This window comes from Pinus tabuliformis, chromosome 1_1, assembly GCF_031772625.1.
Source record: "Pinus tabuliformis cultivar Carrire ecotype Pingquan chromosome 1_1, CPIR1, whole genome shotgun sequence".
Lineage (NCBI taxonomy): Eukaryota > Viridiplantae > Streptophyta > Pinopsida > Pinales > Pinaceae > Pinus > Pinus tabuliformis.
The window spans coordinates 465,587,187-465,608,193 of record NC_142297.1 but is presented as its reverse complement, the minus strand read 5'-3'; the positions used below and the strand labels follow the sequence as shown (position 1 = coordinate 465,608,193).

Below are 21,007 nucleotides of genomic sequence, written 5' to 3'. Positions count from 1 at the left end.
AACCAAAGAACTTGTAGATTTGGGAAGCAACTTGGCAGATTGGACAACTACATTGTAGTAGCTCCCATACCCTGAGCGACCAACTCAATCCAATGCCTTGGGCCATGGTCGAGACCAATGATCTTTCAAAAAATAGTTTGATGAACTGTTGTTTCAAGCCTTAAAAGACAATGGCCACCAACGCCCATATTCCACTGCACGATATTGATCATCCTTGGTGCCACTACCAACAATCTAACGAGAGGTGGTGATACCAAACCCAGTGCTTTGAAAACTGGAAACCTCTGAGCTCCTCTCAGTTGCCTCGGGGTGGCCCACATGAGATTGTGGTGCCGCAAGTTCCAATGTCTTCTCCTTCTTGGCATCCTACTTATGGTCGTCTGGGGAGCCCTTGTGATTCAAGCCACCATTGATTGTGGTGCCACGAGTTCCAATGTCTTCTCCTTCTTGGCATCCTACTTATGGTCGTCTAGGAAGCCCTTGTGATTCAAGGCACCACCATGCACTTACCCCTTTACCTTGACATGATTCAAACTCAGAACAACTACAAAGATGTGATTCTCATAAAACATTGAAATCTCTTCTCATGTGAACCTAAGTCATCAACCACACTCTTTAAAAAAAACCTTAAAGTGAATTGAACCTAGGTAGAAATATCACCATAGTCATCTAATAAGTGATGGGGAGATTTTCAATAATATTAAAATACAATAAAAAATTAAATTAATTGTTCACATGAAATTTGAACAAAGAGATTATTAATTCCTCCCTGCCTGTTAAAATATTTTCAATCAGCTAAAATTGCAAAAAAATAAACAATGTAACTAAACAAACTCATGGGCCTCTCGAATCATTATTCGACTTTCATTCAGGGACTTCGGAGCTTCATTACTGTGGGAATTCGTTCAAGCGATTCAGATCCATTCACATCTTTGAGCTTGCCTCCTCCTCAGCTATCCGTGGATTTTCATTTTGCAGGATTTGGCCATTTTTTCACCGTTAGACCCTTGGCGTCAGGTTTTCTACAAGGTATATTTTCCTCTAATACTGAGGTTTTACCAGGCTTTTAAAGCTGGAGAGGTTACACAGAGACCAACAAATTAATAGGTTTAATAATAAGCCGCAGTTCCCAGCGGCTAAGCTCGAGGCCTCGTATAGTTTGAGGTATCCAGTGAAACGTGGTCCTATGGGAGGAGGGCAGTAGCAGCGGGGGCTGGTAGTAATAATACTCATCACAGTAATAATAATCATAATGCCCAGATATATTCATCAATGGAATTTCATGGACCTGGCAATCGGTGCACGGGGCAGAAGTCCTCGAGTATGGGAAGCACATCGTCGACCATAGGGCAGAAACTGGTTAACATAATTTTCATCACCTAAGCCCCCAGCCAGTGGCAGTTTCTCCAGGTGAGAAAAATTTCGAGCCCATCCACATCTGTTAGGGTTCAATATGGAGTTACATACCTTTTTGAATTCGATATCCGTTAATTTTAAGTTGTCGATGCATTGAATGAACTCTGTTGCCGCATTATTCAGATTGCATTTTTTGCAGATTTTGTTGAGATATTGTTGTATTTTTTGTTGTCGTTTTAAAGTATTCCCTCTCTATTTGTTTAATTAAAATGAAAATCACCATGAAGGTGATGCACATAGTGCATAAATATAATAGTCTTCCATAACCAGGTCCCCTATTTCATTAAACACTGGAGACCAAAACAGATGACTTAGCGTACGCATCTGGCCTTCCTACAATCACTTAGATTTACAAAAAATTCTTTAACAAGTTCTGTGATTTGGATTCAAACTTTCAACTCCAACAAACAGAAAGGTCGCATTATCATTGTAGATATCCTATGGATCGTTTGAATTTCTGCATCTAGATTACATGCCTTGCTTTCAATGAAAGTTGGCATTGGTATTGTATGTACCATTTGGCTACCTATTCTCTGGAATGACATTCTCTATAATGGAGAACGGAGCACGTAAAGGGCCACTATTCAAAGCCCAATTTGAAGGAGAGATCTTGGAAGAGAGATTTGATCCTGGGATCAAGATATTTCATTTACCTTTTTCCCATTTCTTTCATCGAACTTTGCCTCTGCATCCCGAGGATCTACTATAGGATATTGGATTGGATCTGCTGCTAGTACAACATTGCGCCTGGTCGAGTTCTCAGGGAAGGAGTGATGCGGAACTGTAATGTTTCTAACTAGGAAATTAAGTGATACCAAAGCAAACAGACAATCCAGCAATCAGAAATGCGAAATAAACATCATACACCCATGAAAACATTGGAAATAGAGAATTGCTGAGCCATTTTATTAAATCATCAAGGGAAAATACAACATTGAATGGAATGGTGCCCCTGGGCTTGGGCTTGTCTCCAAGGACAAGCGTGACAAAACCCAGGTGAGCAAACGCCGATCTGAGAGCTGCCCAACTGCTGCTTTAGAACTGATTTGCGCTATCTGCTGGAACAAAAAGGCTGGAATCACTGCTTCCCGTGCTTAGAAAATTATAAAACTTCAGCTCCCGGATCCTCAACAAAAACCCACCAAAACCCAGGAAGGGTTTGGCCTAGTTCAGACTTCTGAAATTCAATCCCCAAGGAGTCCGTCCTCTGCCGAAGCTGGCAAACTCGGCCTGTCTGAATGAAGCTAGGAAAGCTCTCCAAAACTGCCCCAAATCATCGGAATGAGACCCCTTGTGAATTTCCTTCCTTCCCAACTGTAATTCCGGTGCTATGGCTCTCTCCCTCAAGACCCATGTGTTGCTCAGTCTGGCCCTCTGCGCTGTCCTCCAAGGATGAGTTTTGAACTGCCCAATTGTTGCACTCACCTGCTCCAAAACTCCTCCCAAGTGCTGACCTCCTAAAGTCCCTCAACTCTTCAGATTCCTCCGGCAAGTGCTGACCCAATAAAGCTTTGTCCCCAACCGCGTGTTCCCTTCTCTGCTGGCCCAAAAATACGCACTGCTGGTTTGTGGCTGAATGTGCTGGCTATGAATCCTCCCTGGTGCTCCTCAAAGTGCTCTGAAAATGCCTTCCTAGGGTGGCACTCGTAGTCCCCCGAAGGTAAGGTTGAATCTCCTGCTTGAGAGATTCGTGGCTATTAGCTAAGCAACCAGTTGACTTAGCTAAGCAACTTGAGCAAACAGTCAAGTGATTTTCGATATGCAAGAATGAATGAATCCCCAAGTGAGGAACTCTTCCTTCTAATGACTTCATGGACCTCCCTTTTCCCCATGTGGGCCCCTCCAAAATCCATACGATTTCCCTCCAAGGCAATTCGAATTGCCCAATGCGTTTTCCCATGTGGGTGGCCCCCACCTTCCACTAGCAAATTAATTTGGCCTTCATTTCTCCTAAGTTCCTAAGTCAAAATTGCTTAGGTCCTTTTCCTTAACAGAATTTGTACAAAATTGTGGAGAGACAAAACCTGTTACAAATTCTTTGGGGAAGGGACATGACAGGAACAAAACTCCCAGACTTGGATTTCAGGCAAACAACTCACACTATCTACCTTCTTTTGCATTACTTTATTTTGTTGTTCGTGACAATCTCCTGTTACCTTGAGCTTCTGAATTGAATCTGGGTGCTACTAGACAACTTCATTCACCAATTGTTGCAACTCAGATAATTTAAATTCTTTGACCGATTAGGATATTTTTTCATTTTTATCTTCATCCCAGGAAGAGCAACTAGTTGCAACTTCACTATTTTCTAATGGGGAAAATCCTTTCCGCCTGCTGCTGCGGCATCTTCCTCCGACCATCTTGGTAAACAAATAAAAGAGTTTGCAGGTTCGACAATCCACTAGTAAAGTCTGGTAGAACCGTTGAATTGATGATTACTTCTCCACCAAACGACCCACAAAAAATGATATTCCCTTCAGTTTATAGATAATGTTTCGACAACGATTGCACGACACGCAGTGTCAAGCGGTGATGCGATGGAAAATATAGTGAGATAAAGAACCAATGATAATGTTGATGTTATATGTTGTCTGTCAATATAAAATTTTGAGGCCTGTGACCGAGATATGATATCATTTTCATTAATTATTGGGTCCATGCGATGGATCTTTTCTTTTGGTTGGGGATGGTCATGGAGTTATTTTTAAATTTATTTGATTACGGTTCATTTTTTTAATAAATGAATGAATGAAATTTTAACGTCCATGAGACTAAAAATAGTCTATGGGATCACCAACCTCCATGCTTTTCGATTTTTGTAATTCAACCATTTTCTTATTCAAATTGATGATGAACTGACCCAACCTTCTAACAATCACCTCGCTGAAAAGACAATGCCAAGGGACCGATGCGAACATATTGCCATAATTGTCCCTGATGTTTCTGAAAGCCTCACATTCCAAAGTGGAATGGGTCGTGGAGCGAATTTTTGGCATGGAAAGATAAAATAAATTAATTAACTGGATTTGATTGCATTAAAAACTAAAAAACATGACAATTATTTGTGTAGTAGTAGGGATTGATTGAGGCTACTGCTTTCCCAGTGCAACTTCTGCAAAAATTGACGAAATTTATTTTCTAGTACTCACATTTTGGTGTGAAAATGTCTTGTTTTGAGTGCCTCTTGAGTCAATTGGAACTTATTGCTTCTGTAGCATTTTTTATTTGCAACCAAATCTTTGTTGAGTTCCAAAAATTTTGGGAGTTAACACCACTCTTTGACTTTTACCTGAGTTCGATCGAGTTTTTGGTGATATTTTTTTTATTTGATTTGTTTTCTCCCCAGGCGAAGGAACCCTTTTGGACCTGTTAATTATTCTATGTGTTATCGAAGACTTGTGTTTATTTGGTAAAAAGTTGAGTTCGAGTTTAGGAATGGAAGCTTGAGACCTCTTTTTGTTTTTGTTTTATTTGATTTGTTTTCTCCCCAAGCGAAGGAACCCTTTTGGACCTGTTAATTATTCTATGTGTTATTGAAGACTTGTGTTTATTTGGTAAAAAGGTGAGTTCAAGTTTAGGAATGGAAGCTTGAGACCTCTTTTTGTTTTTGTTTTATTTGATTTGTTTTCTCCCCAAGCGAAGGAACCCTTTTGGACTTGTTAATTATTCTATGTGTTACTGAAGACTTGTGTTTATTTGGTAAAAGGTTGAGTTCAAGTTTAGGAATGGAAGCTTGAGACCTAAGTTACCAGAAAACGGATACGGGTACGGGGTTTGAAACGGATACGGCAAATTTTCAAAAAATCTGGATACGATACGGTAGGAAACGGCACATAATAAATATATAAAAATTTAAAATATATATATATATATATATATATAATATATATATATATATATATATATATATATATTAAAAATAAAAAATTCATATTACCATTCATATTTCAGAATCTAAATTATCATCTATGATCTATCATGATTCATGATTCATCATCATCAATTCAAGTTTCAACTTTCAACATATGCCATATGGCATAAACATTCAACATTGCCATCATCATTAACGATTATTATAACATTCATGATTCAAGTTTCAAGTTTCAAGTTTCAACATATCATCAATGATCAGACATCAAGTTTTTGTTTCAAATTTCAAACATCAAGTTATCAACATGACAAGTTACACAAACACCATCATTACCAAAATTAATAATGCATACTAATTACTACATACTATGAAAGTACAAAATGAACTATGAACTTTTAATATTAACAATTTAATAAAAGGAAAATATGAGTAACAGCCTGGAACTGTGTAAAAGGAAGAAGCTGAAGCCTGAGATAGTCCTGGAATTATGTGAAGCCTGAAGGGTAAAGCCTGAATTTTGAAACTCTATATGAACTCTTGAACGGATTGCTTCAGCAGTAGTGTCATTGAAATAGATATCAAGTACTGAGTCCTGACACTAAACTGTAATTCAGGGAGGGTCTGATAAGTAATTATGAATGCCCATAATACTGTATTGTCTTTCACAAGTGCTGACTCCTGAGCTAAGAGGCCTCCATTGCATTCTGTTTGTGGTACTGGTGCACTGGTTTTAATGATAACTATTTCTGAGCTTATTTTATAGGTAAAGTCGTTCAATAGCATCGAATAAAAGGTTGTGTTTTAAATTATACATGTAATGTTTCCATGTTTTACAGATCTCCTTTTCTGACAGCACATTGGCGAACAAATGTGTAGCAATAGTAAATACCAATGTTGTTAAAAGCGCGAGCGGGATTAAATCGGCGCCGGGAATGAAGCGGAAAAAATCGGAAAAAGCGGGAAAAAAGCGGAAAAAAGCGGGAAAAAAGCGTTTGGTACAAAAATATTCATTTTTTTTCAATTTTCATTATAAATCGCGCTGCCAGGGACCCCCGAGCTTTTTTACGAAAAAAGCGGCAAAAAAAATTTTAGGCGCTTTTTTCCCATAAAAAGCGCGATTAAATCGGCTTAGGGAAAAAAGCGCGCTTTTAACAACACTGGTAAATACTTCCATGTACCTTGTTTGTTTTATCTGAAAGACTGGAAATCAACAGAACTGAGAAGAGCTTTCACTAGGGGTGCAAAGAAACACGCTATTGTTTTATCTGAAAGACTGGAAATAAACAGAAGAGCTTTATTAGTAAGAAAGTTACGCTGAATTATTGAAATACTTTAATCAGTGAGAGACTTCTTGAAGGGATTGATGAGTTAGGTGAAGAACAACCTGTTCATTTATTGGTTGGAAAGAGTTTGATCATATACGTTTCAGGAAAGGTATAATTTCTGTGCAATAATCGATTGATGTGAAACTCACCTAATGATCCAAGTCTGTCAAGGCCAGGGCCTACATGAGGAATAACTGAGCAGCGAGAACCAGTATATAATATGTGTTTGTAAATTTACTATAGTCACTGACACGTATCTGATGATGTAATGCATATATGCAAAGGTTTTTGAATCGGGCCCTAGGTTTTTGAATCGGGCCATAGGATCGGGTCAAAATATGATGCATATATATTATAAATCCCAAACTTATTTTTATGAAAACCCAAGCAAAGCTATTAAAATACGTTTTAAGTTTCTCTGAAACGTATCAATTTTTTTTAAACGGGACGTTTTTTCCTTCAAAACGCCTGAAAAACGGCAAAAAAAAATTTGATACGTTTCCAAATAAAAAAAAAACGTTTTTCAGCCGTTTTTTGGCCGTTTCTGGGCTGAATACGTTTCTGATACGTAAAACGGCGTTTTTGCCTGCCAGGGAGCCGTTTCCGGTATCTTAGCTTGAGACCTCTTTTTGTTTTTGTTTTTGTTTTTGGTGGGTAATGCTTCTTTTTATTATTAATGATGACAATACATACATGGTGTGTTTCAATCGAAAAATGGTGCTACTAAGGGCTACAAAACTGGTTTGGAAGAAAACCATATAAAGTCTCAAACCTTGACCTTAATACGCCTAGCTAGTAAAGTGCCATATGACATGCCAAAACCAAAATCAAGGAAAGTCCAAAATTAAAGGCCCTGATCATTAGTACATCATAACAGTTTGTATCAGATCCCGATGTGGGCATTTCATCCTTTTGTCATTATGTTGGTGGCTTCTTGATGGATTGTTTTTTGGCTCAGTCTTTGGGGCACTAACTTCTCAGTGATTATTTTCTTGTTGCTTCTCACCCTTCAAAATTATCGATGGACTTTGTTTAGCTTATCATTTGGAGGCTGGTCTAGAGGATGAGGCCACCTATGGTGATTCTAGGTATAGACAATGATATGCAACCCAACAAAAGTCACTAATGACCAGAGTTTGATTAAACAATATATTATTTCCTGTTTTTCTAAATGAATAAAAAGTTTTCAGTTCACATAAGCTGCCAAGTTGAGTGGAAGTCCACAGTTTATTGTAATTAATCTCCAAGGAAGGGATTCCTTTTACGGGATGGAAATGTGAAGTAAGTGACTACAGTAGGTCAATACCTATTGCCAAGCAGAGTTGGGGAATTGGTACAACTAGAATATATGTTTTCACGGCTCAAGTCATTTATCAAAAATTATTTATCGTGGGGATGCCAAGGTGGATTATATGGAGGTTTTGGCTTTATAACCTTCCAATTTTTACATATGCTATGGACCAGAAAGGTACATTTAATCTTAAAATTGTCCGGGGTAATGCTCATTGATAAATGATTGAAGGTTCAGTCCCCAATAGAAATTTTTACTATGTGAATGCAATTTACTTCCTTTCCTTCCAGAGCAAAAACAATCCACTTAGCATAGAGGGATGAGTTGGAGTGTGAGTTTTGTGGATACCCAAGCCACTCCATTCCTTCCATGTGTATTAAAGGTTCCTGAATCTATGAAAAGTTGAAGACCATCCCCCCATCAAAGTTGGCACAAAGAAGCAACCAAGGGCACATACAATAAATAATAACATGCATGGGAGCCAACTTTTAGTGCAGATTTGAAATCATGCTGCTAAAGTCTTGGGCTTATAAATCCATTTACCAAAATTCTTTTCCCGTATTTGGATAAGCATGTCCCATTGTTCCTCAAATGTTGCTTGAAAAGAGAAAGAAATGCCTAGGAATTTGAAAATTTGGCTTGACTTGACACAAGCCCGCCCTTGTAATTTAAGTCAATCTGGCATCTTCTGTGAGCTCTACCTTTAAGTCAATCTGGCATGTCCTGTGAGCTCTACCTGTAGCAATAGGTTTTAGCTCACTGAATGTTTAGAGCTTAGGGCCTTGCAGAAAATGCCTAAGTAATCCATAGCACATTATTAATTGACTCCTGTTCTAGAACATTGAGTTTTAGCACATTCACAAGCATCATTGGGTATGGTTTGTGCAGACGAATCCACTTTAATGAGACCTTGCTTGACCCTATGAGTTATCAGACATTGGGTATAAACTTGATAATGCCTTTGTTTAAGTTGGTTCTCAATGATTGCTCTGTGATGGATTCTTTGTAAACCTCTGCAAAATGTCTGGATTGACAAAGTACTAGGTGGCATTATAGAATTCACATTGGAATCTGTCTAATCCCAGGACTTACCATCATCATTGTTCATGTTTGAGAGGGTAGCAGCTAGCTTACCCAAAGTCAAAGACTAGTCACACAATATTCTTTGCGCTTCATAAAGTTTGTGACATGACTCCAAAACAGGGTTGCATGGACGTTCCTCATTTAGTATTTGCAATTGAAAAATCTTTTGTAGGGAGAACTGAGAAGTAAATTGTTTCTCAATTTCATCTTTTAAGTAAGCCTACCCTTGGTTGATTTGATAGTGGAGATTCTCTTCAAGCCTTCTTTTGAATATAGGGCCCCTAAAAAATTAAAAATCCTTTTGTAGGCCTATCGCCTGTTTTAAGCCAGTGGATGATAGCCCTGGAATTGTGTCCCTTTGACACTTTGAATCTTGACAATATTCAGATGACCACCGAGTGTGGCCACCCCGACTTGAAGTGCTTCATTGAAAAGGATATTATGGAGGCATTGTCTTATAGATTCCCTTATTCTTTGATAACATTTACATTTTATTTGGATGGAAGCAATTTTCCCTCCCATAGGCTCTAAGGAGAGAGGTACCTCACAAGTTATATAAACATCTTTTTGCCAACCCCAATCAGAACTTATTCTTTAAGGTCTTTGGACAAGTTAAACTTCAGACATGCTTTTCTGGCCCCTGAGGGTTGTAAAGTTTCTTAGGCCCGTGATAGTTAAAGTGAGTGAGAGAATCAGAAATATGTTTGTGGAAAGGCCAATATTGCATGGCTATCCCGGGGAACTTGATGCAAACAGGAAACATAACTGTGCATTTCTCTTCGCCGAGAGTTTCTCATACCACCAGGAGAAGACAACTAAGGTGTTTATATGTACCGAGGATTGTTGGAAACACTTTCATCAAAGACAACTTTATTCAAAAAATAAAACAAAAAAGAAGCCCATGGTCAAGCTACCAGTAGTTTTCCAAAGCCATCTGAGACTCCCCTACCTCCTGCATCCATGCCTTGATGATCATCCACAAAGGAATGTGGTCCATGAAATGGCCAAGCAGTGATTGTTGCTGATAATTAACACACAAAAAATTGTATTCAGAAAGCTACATGACTATTGGAGTTCCATCAGGATCAGATCCATTTCATTGTGGAAGACTTCCAAAATGAACTTCCTAGGGCATTTTGATCATTCAGGGATTTATGTCTAGACACAGTTGCAACAACACTGGAATCAACAGTAACCAGAGCAGATTTGTCAATAGAAATGTTGGATTCAAGGTTTGATTTAGCCATTATGGGCTCACAGACTCCCCATGGCATGAAGTTAGGGAAATCAAGGCTAGCACGTGCCAGCCAGGTGACAGGACAGTCATTGCATCATATCCTAAGAGTGTAAGAGCCAATATATTGGGTGATTTGTGGAGTAGGATTGTACTGAGTTTTTCTGAGAGTACTGTATTGCAGCATTACATGTGTTTGAAGTGTTAATGAAAGCCCCAATGTGAAACATATTGTAGCCGCCTAACATGTCAGTTATTTGTTACTGTTTGCATGGTATACAAAATGCTTGGAGAAATAATTTATCCATTATGGTTTGGCTTTATTCTTGTTTTCTTTTTACTGGGTTATTTGTCAAAGTTTTATGTCAGGAAAGGAGAGGAAAAATTATGCTAGAGAGCTATTTTAATAAATGCAAAATAAGAGATCTAGAATTTGTTCAAGAAATGCATCTCTTGGAATCGAAATCATGGAACACTGTTTCCATGCCAGAAATTGCCAACATGCTTCACATATTTGAAGTAAAATCAGAAGGTGTATAAAACTTTAGGAGTTGAAGTCATAAAAAATTTTATGGTCATTTTGTTGAACTGTGTTTTAGCAATAAATGAGTCATTGATTGATATCTTTGAGATGAATTATTTGCTAAGCATTTGACCTAGCAGGTCTCATTAGTTCAACTAATCATGTGAGATTCATCATTTTAGTGCCTTATATAGGTCCTGGACTCTTTCAATCCGTAAATCCAGAAATATAAATGCCGCAAAACTATCTTTTTTTTCCTCGGAAAAAGCGTAATTTTCATTAAAAAGATAAGAAAATTACATGTTGTATGATACTGCAGATATGAACTGCTGTCAGCAAAAAGGGAGTACTGTTTAGAGCTATTATAAACTTTACAAAAACTATTATGATGCTTACTGATAATAAACTTCTGAGAAGTCCAGTAAGTTTATGAGAATATGAGTTTTGTCCAAAAATATACTGAAAACTGGTAAGTTATATACATAAAAGGAGAAAGTAAAAGAAAAGCTGCTGAATGATCTAGCGATCATTCTGATAGGAACCAATCATGTCCATAAAAGGACGATGATAGTAACTGTAGAAACTGCCGCCCCTGTATTCCTGTATCTGCCATTGACCTCTGTTCAGCTGCGCTGCCTCTTTGGATAAACGATCAGCGATCTCATTCCTTTCCCTGTATATATGTGAGCATGCAAATGAATCAAATTGGGACTTTAGAGAAAGGATATCAGTCAGAATATCTCTAAGTGTGTGCAAGTGACAATGATTAACTTCATTTGTCCAGTTAATTATGAGCTGTGAGTCTCCGAATATCTGAAGTTGTTGGCAATTTTGTTCTTTTGCAAAAAGGAGAAGGTATTTTAGACTGCTCAATTCAGCATAGTTGTTGGTGCCTCTGCCAAGGCCGACCTTGATTCTATAAGACACTATATTATCCATATGCAACACCGCCCCTCCACCACAACCTTCAGCTTGTGTTGAGCCGTCAAAATAACCCCAGGGGGAGTTTATGTCTATGGATTCCTGGGTAATGATCCGAGGGGGTCGGATGTCCTGGTCCTCCGGGAGCGAATTGTATAAAGCCAACAGTGAAATACTGGAGGAGTCCCAATCTATTTTGGCATTCTTGAAAATGGATTTGTTCCTGTTAAGCCAGATTCCCCAGCAAATTAGCAGTGGAAGGCATCTAGTTTTCTGAGAGTTGGCTTTTATCCACCATCTTTGCCAAGCCTCTTCAATATCTCGTCCCGACCAATCAATATGTAGATTTAGTGAAGTGAGGATCCTTTGCCAGAAGGCTTTCGAGACAGAACAGGTAAAGAAGAGATGAGAAGTATCTTCCTCTTGCATCCTACATAGACAACATCTAGAAGGCCCGCAGTTTGCACGATGCCTCAGCATTAGTTCAGTGGGAACCTTGTCTGTTAAAATGCACCACATGAAAAGCCTAGATTTGGGAGGGGCCTTTAATTTCCAGATATGACTCCACCACCAAGAGAAATCACCCGTGTGTCTGGCTGCCATTGTATAAGCATAACCTAATTTGGGGGAGTATCTGCCTTGGGGATCCAATGCCCAGATAAGGACATCTTGATTGTCGTTTATACGCACATTGGCCTCCTCTAATGAGCCTATGAATCTCTGCCAATCATCGACCCAAACTGCCGGAATGTTGAGCGTTTTGTGGTCCTTCCAGGTCTGGTTTTGCCACCTGTCCTGAATATCATCTGCTATATGTGATAAGTGGGTGATGCCTGAGTCTTGAAGGAAATTGCAAAGAGGACGGGGGAGAATATGGCCATTCCCACATCCACTCCACGCGTCCAAACCAATCCTCACTTGAACTCCATTGCCAACTTTCCAAGCCAGACCACGCTTGATCAGAGAGATAGACTAAGATCCAGCTGTAGGAACTGAAGGTCTATGGATCCATTCCAGAATTGAGAGCGGATATATGTACTTATGATAAGTGATTTCCTGCCAAAGACTTCTGGAATTAATAAGTTGCCAGCCCAGTTTTGCAGCCAAAGCCTCAGCGAATAAATGCAATTTTTTTATGCCCCAACCCCCCAGTTTTTTGGGTTTGTCAATGCTGTCCCAACGGACCCAAGCAAAAGTTCTCCCTGGAATTTGTCCGCGCCAAAGGAAGCGACAACATAATTGTTGAATTCTTTTTAAAATGCCTTTGGGAATCCAGGCCAACGACATCCAGTAAACCGGAATAGCTTGTAGGACCGACTTGAGGAGAGTTAGCCTACCTGCTCTAGAAAGCCATCTCTGTTGCCAAATATTGATTCTGCTTTCAATCTTGGCTATAAGCCAAGTCCAATCTGCTATGCGATAACCATTTGGTTTCAATCTGAAACCCAAATATTTAAGACCATCATCCAGATCTTGACGCTCATATTCAAAAAATTGGCTAGCTAATCTTGCTTCATTCAGCTGGTAGGAAACTATGATAATAGTTGATTTTGCAATATTTGGCTGCATGCCTGTAGCTATACAAAAAAGATCTAGAATAGCCTTGAAAGCATATGAGTCTTGAAAAGATCCATTTAAAAAAATCAGAACATCATCAACAAATAAAAGATGGGTTATAGAGGACATATCCGAGAGCCTGACTCTAGCCAAAGAGCCTTCCTCTCTGCCTTTTGTTATCAGTCTGCTGAAGCCTTCCATGATGAGGAGAAAGAGCAGCGGGGAGAGAGGACATCCCTGCCTAAGGCCTCGTTCCGCATGAAAGAAACCCAAAGCCGCTCCATTGATGAGAATACTAAAGGAGACTGAAGTAAGACAACCCATGATCCAATTGATGAAAGCAAAGGGGAAGCCAATGTGAGTGAGAGTTATCCTGAGGTAGGACCAACAGGTACGATCAAAGGCTTTGGAAAGATCAATTTTTAGGATGACAGACTTTTTATGGAGCTTCTTAATCGAGTGAAGAGCTTCCTGAGCAGTACCAATTGCTTCATGGATTTGGCGATGGCTGAGAAAGGCAAATTGTTCCTTGGATATCATTCAGGAGAGAAAGGGTTTAATACGGAGGGCTATTGTTTTGGATATGATTTTGTAAATGCTATTGCAGAGGGATATGGGTCTGTAATCTTCAAAAGAGGAAGGGTTATCAGATTTGGGTATAAGGGCCAGGAAAGTCGAGTTGAAGGCCTCCAAAATTCTGCCAGACTTTCGGCTTTCTTCAATGGTCTGGATGAGATCATCTCCAATTAAATCTAAAAAGGAACTGAAGAATTCAACCGGCCACCCATCAGGACCCGGGCTCTTATCCTTATGAAAGCACTTCAGCACAGCTTCAAGCTCTTCTCTAGTAATTTGAGAGTTTAGTTCTTCAATTTCCTCCGGCTCGATGAATCTGGGCAGAGCTTCAACAGTGCGAATGATGCTTGGAAGGGTTATTCCAATGGGGGCTTTGTAGATATTAGAGTAATGTCTAATCCCCATGTCAGCCAGTTGTTCAAAATTGCCCGCTTTCCTTCCTTCCGAGTCTTGTAATTCCCAGATTGAGTTAATGGCTTTCCGACCCCTTGCATATTGTTGAAAGAACTTTGAATTTTCATCACCTGCTTTGAGCCAGATTGCTCTGCTCTTGAGCCTCCAGGTTTCTTCTTTTAAGCGAAGAAGCTTTATTCTGTCAGTTTCCAGCTGAATCAGTTGCAACTTTTGTTCTGCCGAGTTTGATCCTGTGGGAGTTGATTCTTCGAAGGCTAGTAGAGCCTTTTCAATTCTTTGAAGATCTTCATCTTCTTTTCTTTGTTTTAATCTGGCCCAGGTTATTGTTTTGCCTTTTAGAACTGCTAGATTTTTTGCAAAGAGCTCCCCTGGGGAGGAGGTTTCATTATGGGAGCAATGGATCCAAGTGGCCGAGACCAAGTTCCTGAAACTCGGCTCCAACAACCAGGAGGAGTTAAATTTAAAAGGTGAAGAGGGTTTAGAAAGATTACCCTTGAGCTCCAGAAATATAGGAGAGTGATTAGAGATCCCACCACTCCCCACCCATTGACGAAAGAGAATTAAACTTGCCATAAGAGGGGCTTTGATCAAGAATCGGTCCAATCTTCTAGCAAGGGCATCTACCCCCAATCTGCGATTCCTCCAAGTTGGCTTGAGTTTAACAGGGTCAATATTTAGAAATTCGTGAGCATCCAACAAGTTTTCAAAAAATGCTGTGAGATGATCACTTTGACCCCTGAAACCCCAAGATTTCGCTGATTCGAGGGAGAAATTTAAATCTCCACCAATAATGATATTATCTTGATTCATAAAATTAGCCTCCATGATTATGTTCTAGAAGAATTCTTTGTTCTGGCAAGGGCCATAGATGTTGATGATCCTAAATGGTTTGTCGAGCTCCATAGACCAGATATCTGCACCAAGAAAACCTTCTCCTCCCCAAAAGTTGAGGATTTTTGTAGAACGAGTGTTAAACCCCAAGGCGCAGCCACCAGAGTGACCCTTCACATCCAAAAAATGAAAATCCCAGGTTGGGAGAAAACTTAAGAGAAGCTTATTTATCTGGTGACCTTCCCCCAAAGTTTCTTGAAGGAAAATAGCATCCAGCTTTTCAGACAGACAGAGCCTCTTGAGAGCCAGCTTTTTGTTAGGGTTGGCTAGACCCCTACAATTAAAGGAAAGATAGATCATGGGGGAGAGGAGTGAGGGTTGCTCTTTGCTTTAAGAACAAAGTCGGTTGGGGATTGGATCCCAGAGGCTACTTCAGCACTAGCCCATTTATGTTCTAGAAATTTTTGATTGACGGCCTCTCGGAGGCTTGAGAGTAATTGAAGGAGGGGGGTCAAGGTCCAGGCCTAAGATCGAAGAGGGAGCAGCAGAAGGGATCTGAGGAAATATCGGTGAGGCCCACTTGATAGTGGGCGATCATCGAGCGGGTAGGTGGTCCTATCCACAGAGGGTTGGGGAATGGGGGAGGACAGTGAGGGAGGCACAGTGACCGATGGACATAACTTATTAACTTCAGCTTTAGAGACGACACAGTTCAAAGAAGATGATAAATTTACTGAACCTTCAATAGAATGAGAAAAAAGAGGAAGAGTGGAGAAGGGAGTACCCGCGAAAGTCGTGTCCCGGGATCTAGATTTTTCAGGGGGTCGATCTGATGCCCTTGCGAAATGGTGAGCTACGACCTACTGCAGAGTTAGACTAGAGGGCGGAGTACTTTCTTGGAGGTCCAATTGAGAATCGAAATCTGAATCCAGAGTTTGAGTGGAGGCTGAGACCAACAATTTGGCCGGGATCTGATTCTTCCCTGAAATTCTTGGACAGTCTTTGTATAAATGCCCCACTTCGTGACATTTGTGGCAACGGAAGGGAATGCCTTCGTAATCTAGAATTTGCCTCCGAGTGATGTCGCCCATCTGAAGCAGGTAGCTCTCTACCAGACCTTCTCTGGTATCTAGATGCACTAGAATACATGCCAATGCTAGGCATCCTGTGTCTTGGTAGGTTCTATCATGATCTAGATAGACACCCAAATCATCTCCTATTACCTTGAAGATTTCTTCCCCCCAAAATTGTAATGGGAGAGCAGGCAATCAGACCCAGATTGGCCCCGCTCCATGATTTTCCTTTTCTGGGTCAAACATTGGCGACCATCGCTTCAATAGCACTGGTGTCATCTCGATGTGCCAGTACCGCATGAGGACCCAGTCTACCTGGTCTGGATGAGCGAAAATCAGAGCAAACCAGCCCCTGGAAAGCGAGAGGATACCTGGGAGCTGTATGAGGAGATTCCCCCAAATTTCCGCTGTCCACTTTCAGAAGGCGTATCGGGGAGTAATTTCGGCCTCTCACCCTTCCAACTAACACCGTGCTCTCCGTGAGGGCTGCTTGAGCCATAGAGATTCCTTCTCCGAAGATTAACTGCTTGTCCCTTTCTCTGATTTTTGAATTCCTTGATTTTTTTGGATGTTTTGGCCGCGCTTTAGCTGCTTGCTCTCCTTCCTCAAGGCCAATGTCTTCTGAATCAGAACGATTTCCTTCTGAAGCGTGGTCCAGTCCGGGAATGCCAATGAAGCAGCCTGAAGGAGGGGCTGAGCCGACTGGTTGGAATGCTGTATAGAAGGGGGCAGTCTCGAGGATTCCTACTTGTTCAGGCAACAATCCTTGTGCTGTTTGACCCAAGTTACTCGGTCCTTCTCCTGAAACACTCGCACCACCTTGGGTAATTGTTGCTGCCGGGAAGGCTTGCGACCATATGTTCAGGTCCGACAGGGAAGGAATGGGTAGGAAGGGTAACTCCGGGCCTTCTTCCGGGATGAATATTCCTTCTGTAACTGTCGGGGGTGGAGTCGATTCTAGGGTTTGCGGAGAGACCGCCATATCTTCCATTTGAGTTATAACTGCCTCAACCCCTGTGACTGGTAAACTGGCTATCACCGGCGTAGTCAAAGCTGGAGCCGGTCGGGAGAAATTGACCCAAATATCCTCAGCAGCAAGGGAGTCAGAAGTGTAGTCAAGTAGCTGTTCATCCATCCGGGAGCCAGCTGCCCAAGAAAACAGTGCGCCGTTCCGCCGCGTCTTCCTGTTGGGGTTACACTTGCCCGAGACCGCCGTTCTTGGCAAAACGCCCTTGTGCTCTGCTTCAAACCCTCTTGCAAAAAATGGATTTTGCTTTGACACAAAAAAGACAAGGGTTTATTTTAATGCTCCTGCCAGACTGACCCACAGTCCTGTAAGCTTTCAGCAGAAAACTCGTGACCTCAGAAGTCCACCCTTGGTTGCAATGTGGAAACTGTAGTTAGAGTATGAAGACAGGAGGTAAACCAAAAAATAGTGGTTTGTAAACTACCCCCTTCAAGTGTAACCAATGTCACTCAAGCCGCAAACTGTGGAAAGAAAAAACCCCTGCAGAGCGAGTACTCTAACCGTGAGCACCCCCAAATGCCGCAAAACTATCATAAAACAGTTTGTGATTGTTTCAGGTGCTCTAAACCAAAGCTATGATTATGTAACATAACTTTTATCTTTTTTGAAATCTTTAAACCTATAACAACACCCTTGCGACATGAATTTCTGGTTGAAATGTCCTACAAACTTAAAACTGTAGTTTCAATTTCTCCATGCACATGTGCATGGATTTAGATGCATGGACTATTTCAATCTTACAAACAGTAAAAAAGTCTTTTTCTAAATTCTTAGACCTAGTATTGAAAGTTTGGAAATGAAAAGTTCTAAGTTATGCTGACAGAAGCCAGACACAAAATCATTAGCCAGAGAAATCAATGTTATCAGAACTAGATTATTTTTGGTTAAACCAGCCTGAACCAATCGGTTAGGGGTCTGTACTGGTTCTATTGAATGTTCCACACTGGAATTGGTGATAAATGTCAAAACTGACTGGTTCTGTACAGAACCGTCCAACTCCATTCTGTCAAAGCCATATAGCTGGTGATGGGGATGACTTGAATATTTAAAAAAAATTCGATAAAATATAAAAAGGTTGAACATGAAAACCTAACCTGAGGCCCACCCTAATGCTATTTAAAGAGCTCCCCACCCTCCATTTGACTCACAATTCATTGCAGCAATTTGGAAATTTTGAGCTGAGTATCTTGGGTTGATTTGGAGAGTTTGAGAACATCTTTGTTGATGTATTTTGGTTCAGATATGGATTGTACTTGGCGCTATTTTGGTTATATGCACCCTTGCTTGCTACATACATGAAAAACTTTTCATATTTGTGTATGATGGCTTGGATTCATATGGATGCACATGAATTTGTAATTTTTCCAAAAGTTGAATATTTTATCTATTTTTTGGTTGACTGGTTTTGTGGCCCAATTCTGTTTTCGGTTTTTGTTTAGTTTTGATTTCTGTTGTCGGTCAGTTCAATGATTGTTTCGATTTTGATATCATTGAGAGGAATTAACTGGATATTTTAGAACTGTTTGAAATGGATGAAGAAAGTCTCCAAAATTTTGAAATAAACTAGAAAAACAAGCCATTGAAAAAATACACCTCAAGTTGGGCAAAGTAAATTCCAGCAAGGATAAGAAGATGATATTATAATGTTTACAGCAAGGATGGGAAGATGATGTCATCATATTTATCAGGAAGGATGAGAAGATGTCAAGGTAACGACAGTAAATGACAAATATGATGGTATGAAACTTTCTTGCTATCTTTCTAGCCCACGTAGCCTTACAAGTAGAGAATTGCTTACATAAGAATAAATTCTTATCACCTAAAGAGTGGGACCCAACGCTCCATGAGAAGCATTCATCTCAATTTGGTGAATCGGGTGACACGGAATATTGAAAAACATCAGCTTATGACTGAATTTTAGAAAATAACACCAATCATTGTGCCCTAGCCAACCAATAAACTATCACTACTGCAGTAAAATGAACCAATGCAGTTTTAGGAATAATATACAAAGATTCCCAAATACTAAGTGTCTCAATCAATCATTGTGGGGCACAAGAAGTAATTCAATTGAATTAGTTAATTAGTAAAATATAAATTTTTGTACCTTTTTTTGTGTCCCCTGTATTTCCTCTGCAATTAGTAGTTGTGCTTTTGCTTTCTCACATGTATTTGTTTATGCTCAATCTAAGTCACACATGACACTGACACTGGGACAGACGGACATGAGTTTTGGGCATGTAGACCATTGAAATGGGACGTGTATATATATATTTGTTGGTTAGACCTATGAAGTTTTTTGTTTTTATTTATTTATTTATTTTTCATTTGGTTTATGTCTATGTGGTTCACAGACCCCAAAGATCGGTGACCGCTATGTCCACAGAATATTTGTATTGGGAAGATACACCTGAAGAGATCACTTCTTGCTGGCTCAACCACAAAGGTCGTTATGCAATCTGCAGGTACCAAGCAATAATCTCACACAACAGTGTCCAGGTTTTGCTGACATCTTATTAAAATCTTTTATTTCTCCCCATGTAGGTTGACCATACCAATGTAAGGTTCCATTGTTCAAAAGTTTAGGGCCTCCTTGGTGCAGCCATGCATGTCATATTCAGTGACTATGGCATACTCTGAGGTCGATTCAGTAATAAATTTTGTGCATCAATAGAGTTTTGGCATTTTCTGGCTAAGCTAAGGCACCAACACCACAACTATTATGAATGACCTAGTCAAGTCTCAAGGGGGAGCCTCTTTTGTCTCATCACTATATCAATCCATGAAATGGTGGAGAGCCTAACAACCTTCTCTTTTAATCACTCAAGCTAGACCAAATTGACAAGCTGTATTCCTACCTAACCAAACATTTGTCATGTTTTTGCTTCCTCATAAAAAGAGATCAGTCTAGGGTTTCTCCTGATGCAAAATGTGTCTCTCAGAAGACTATGTTAACACCTTGTTTCAGGAGATTAACCCACTGGCCTTTGTTCTGTGGTGACTTTCCAAACCCAACAGCTCCTCCATAAGATTACTCATGTATTGAATCTAAAACCTTTTAACTATGATTAATTGGTTAGCACGTGCAATTTGCAAGGAAGGGTCACAGTTTCAGGTTTGAACCATTTAGTCAAGTTTAAAGCTTAGATGGCAGTTTCATACTTCAAGTTAGACTATCTTTTGACATATGTGATATAACTGACCTAGTCCATTTTTATGTCACTACTACAGCAATCCATGAAATGTGCATGCAAGGCCTAATATCAATGCTTAACTTGGCTTCCATAGTAAATGCTTTTGCTTTCTCACATATATTTGTTTATGCTCAATCTAAGTCACACATGACACTAACACTGGGACAGACGGACATGAGTTTTGGGCATGTACACCATTGAAATGGGACGTGTATATATATATATATATATATATATATATATATATTCTGGTTAGACCTATGATTTTTTGTTGTTGTTGTAAATTTATTTATTTTTCATTTGGTTTATGTCTATGTGGTTCACAGACCCCGGAAATCGGAGACTGCTACGTATATTTTATTGGTAAGATCCACCTGAAGGGATCACTTCTTGCTGGCTCAACCACAGACATCGTTGTGCAATCTGCAGTTACCAAGCAATAATCTCACACAATAGTGTCCAGGTTTTGCTGGCATCTTATTAAAATCTTTTGTTTCTCCCCATGTAGGTTGATGATACCAATGTAAGGTTCCATTGTTCAAAAGTTTAGGGCCTCCTCGGTACAGACATGCATGTCATATTCAGTGACTATGGCATATTCTGAGGTCGATTCAGTAATAAATTTTGTGCATCAATAGAGTTTTGGCATTTTCTGGCTAAGTTAAGGCACC

At 40.0% G+C, this 21,007-nt stretch overlaps 1 long non-coding RNA gene across 4 annotated transcripts in view; it reads left to right on the top strand.

Annotated features, from left to right (window-relative positions):
• The first annotated feature begins 801 nt into the window (after positions 1-801).
• The window catches only part of LOC149213765 (uncharacterized), a 33,984-nt gene continuing 13,778 nt past the window's right edge, over positions 802-21,007 (top strand). For 2 of the 4 annotated variants that reach the window (XR_016250356.1, XR_016250355.1), the window contains exons 1-2: positions 802-1,410; positions 19,497-19,607. This is a non-coding gene — a long non-coding RNA (uncharacterized LOC149213765). Of the gene's footprint in view, positions 1,411-19,496; positions 20,265-21,007 lie in introns of those variants that run through there. The other 2 variants (XR_016250357.1, XR_016250354.1) reach the window with 2 other exon arrangements.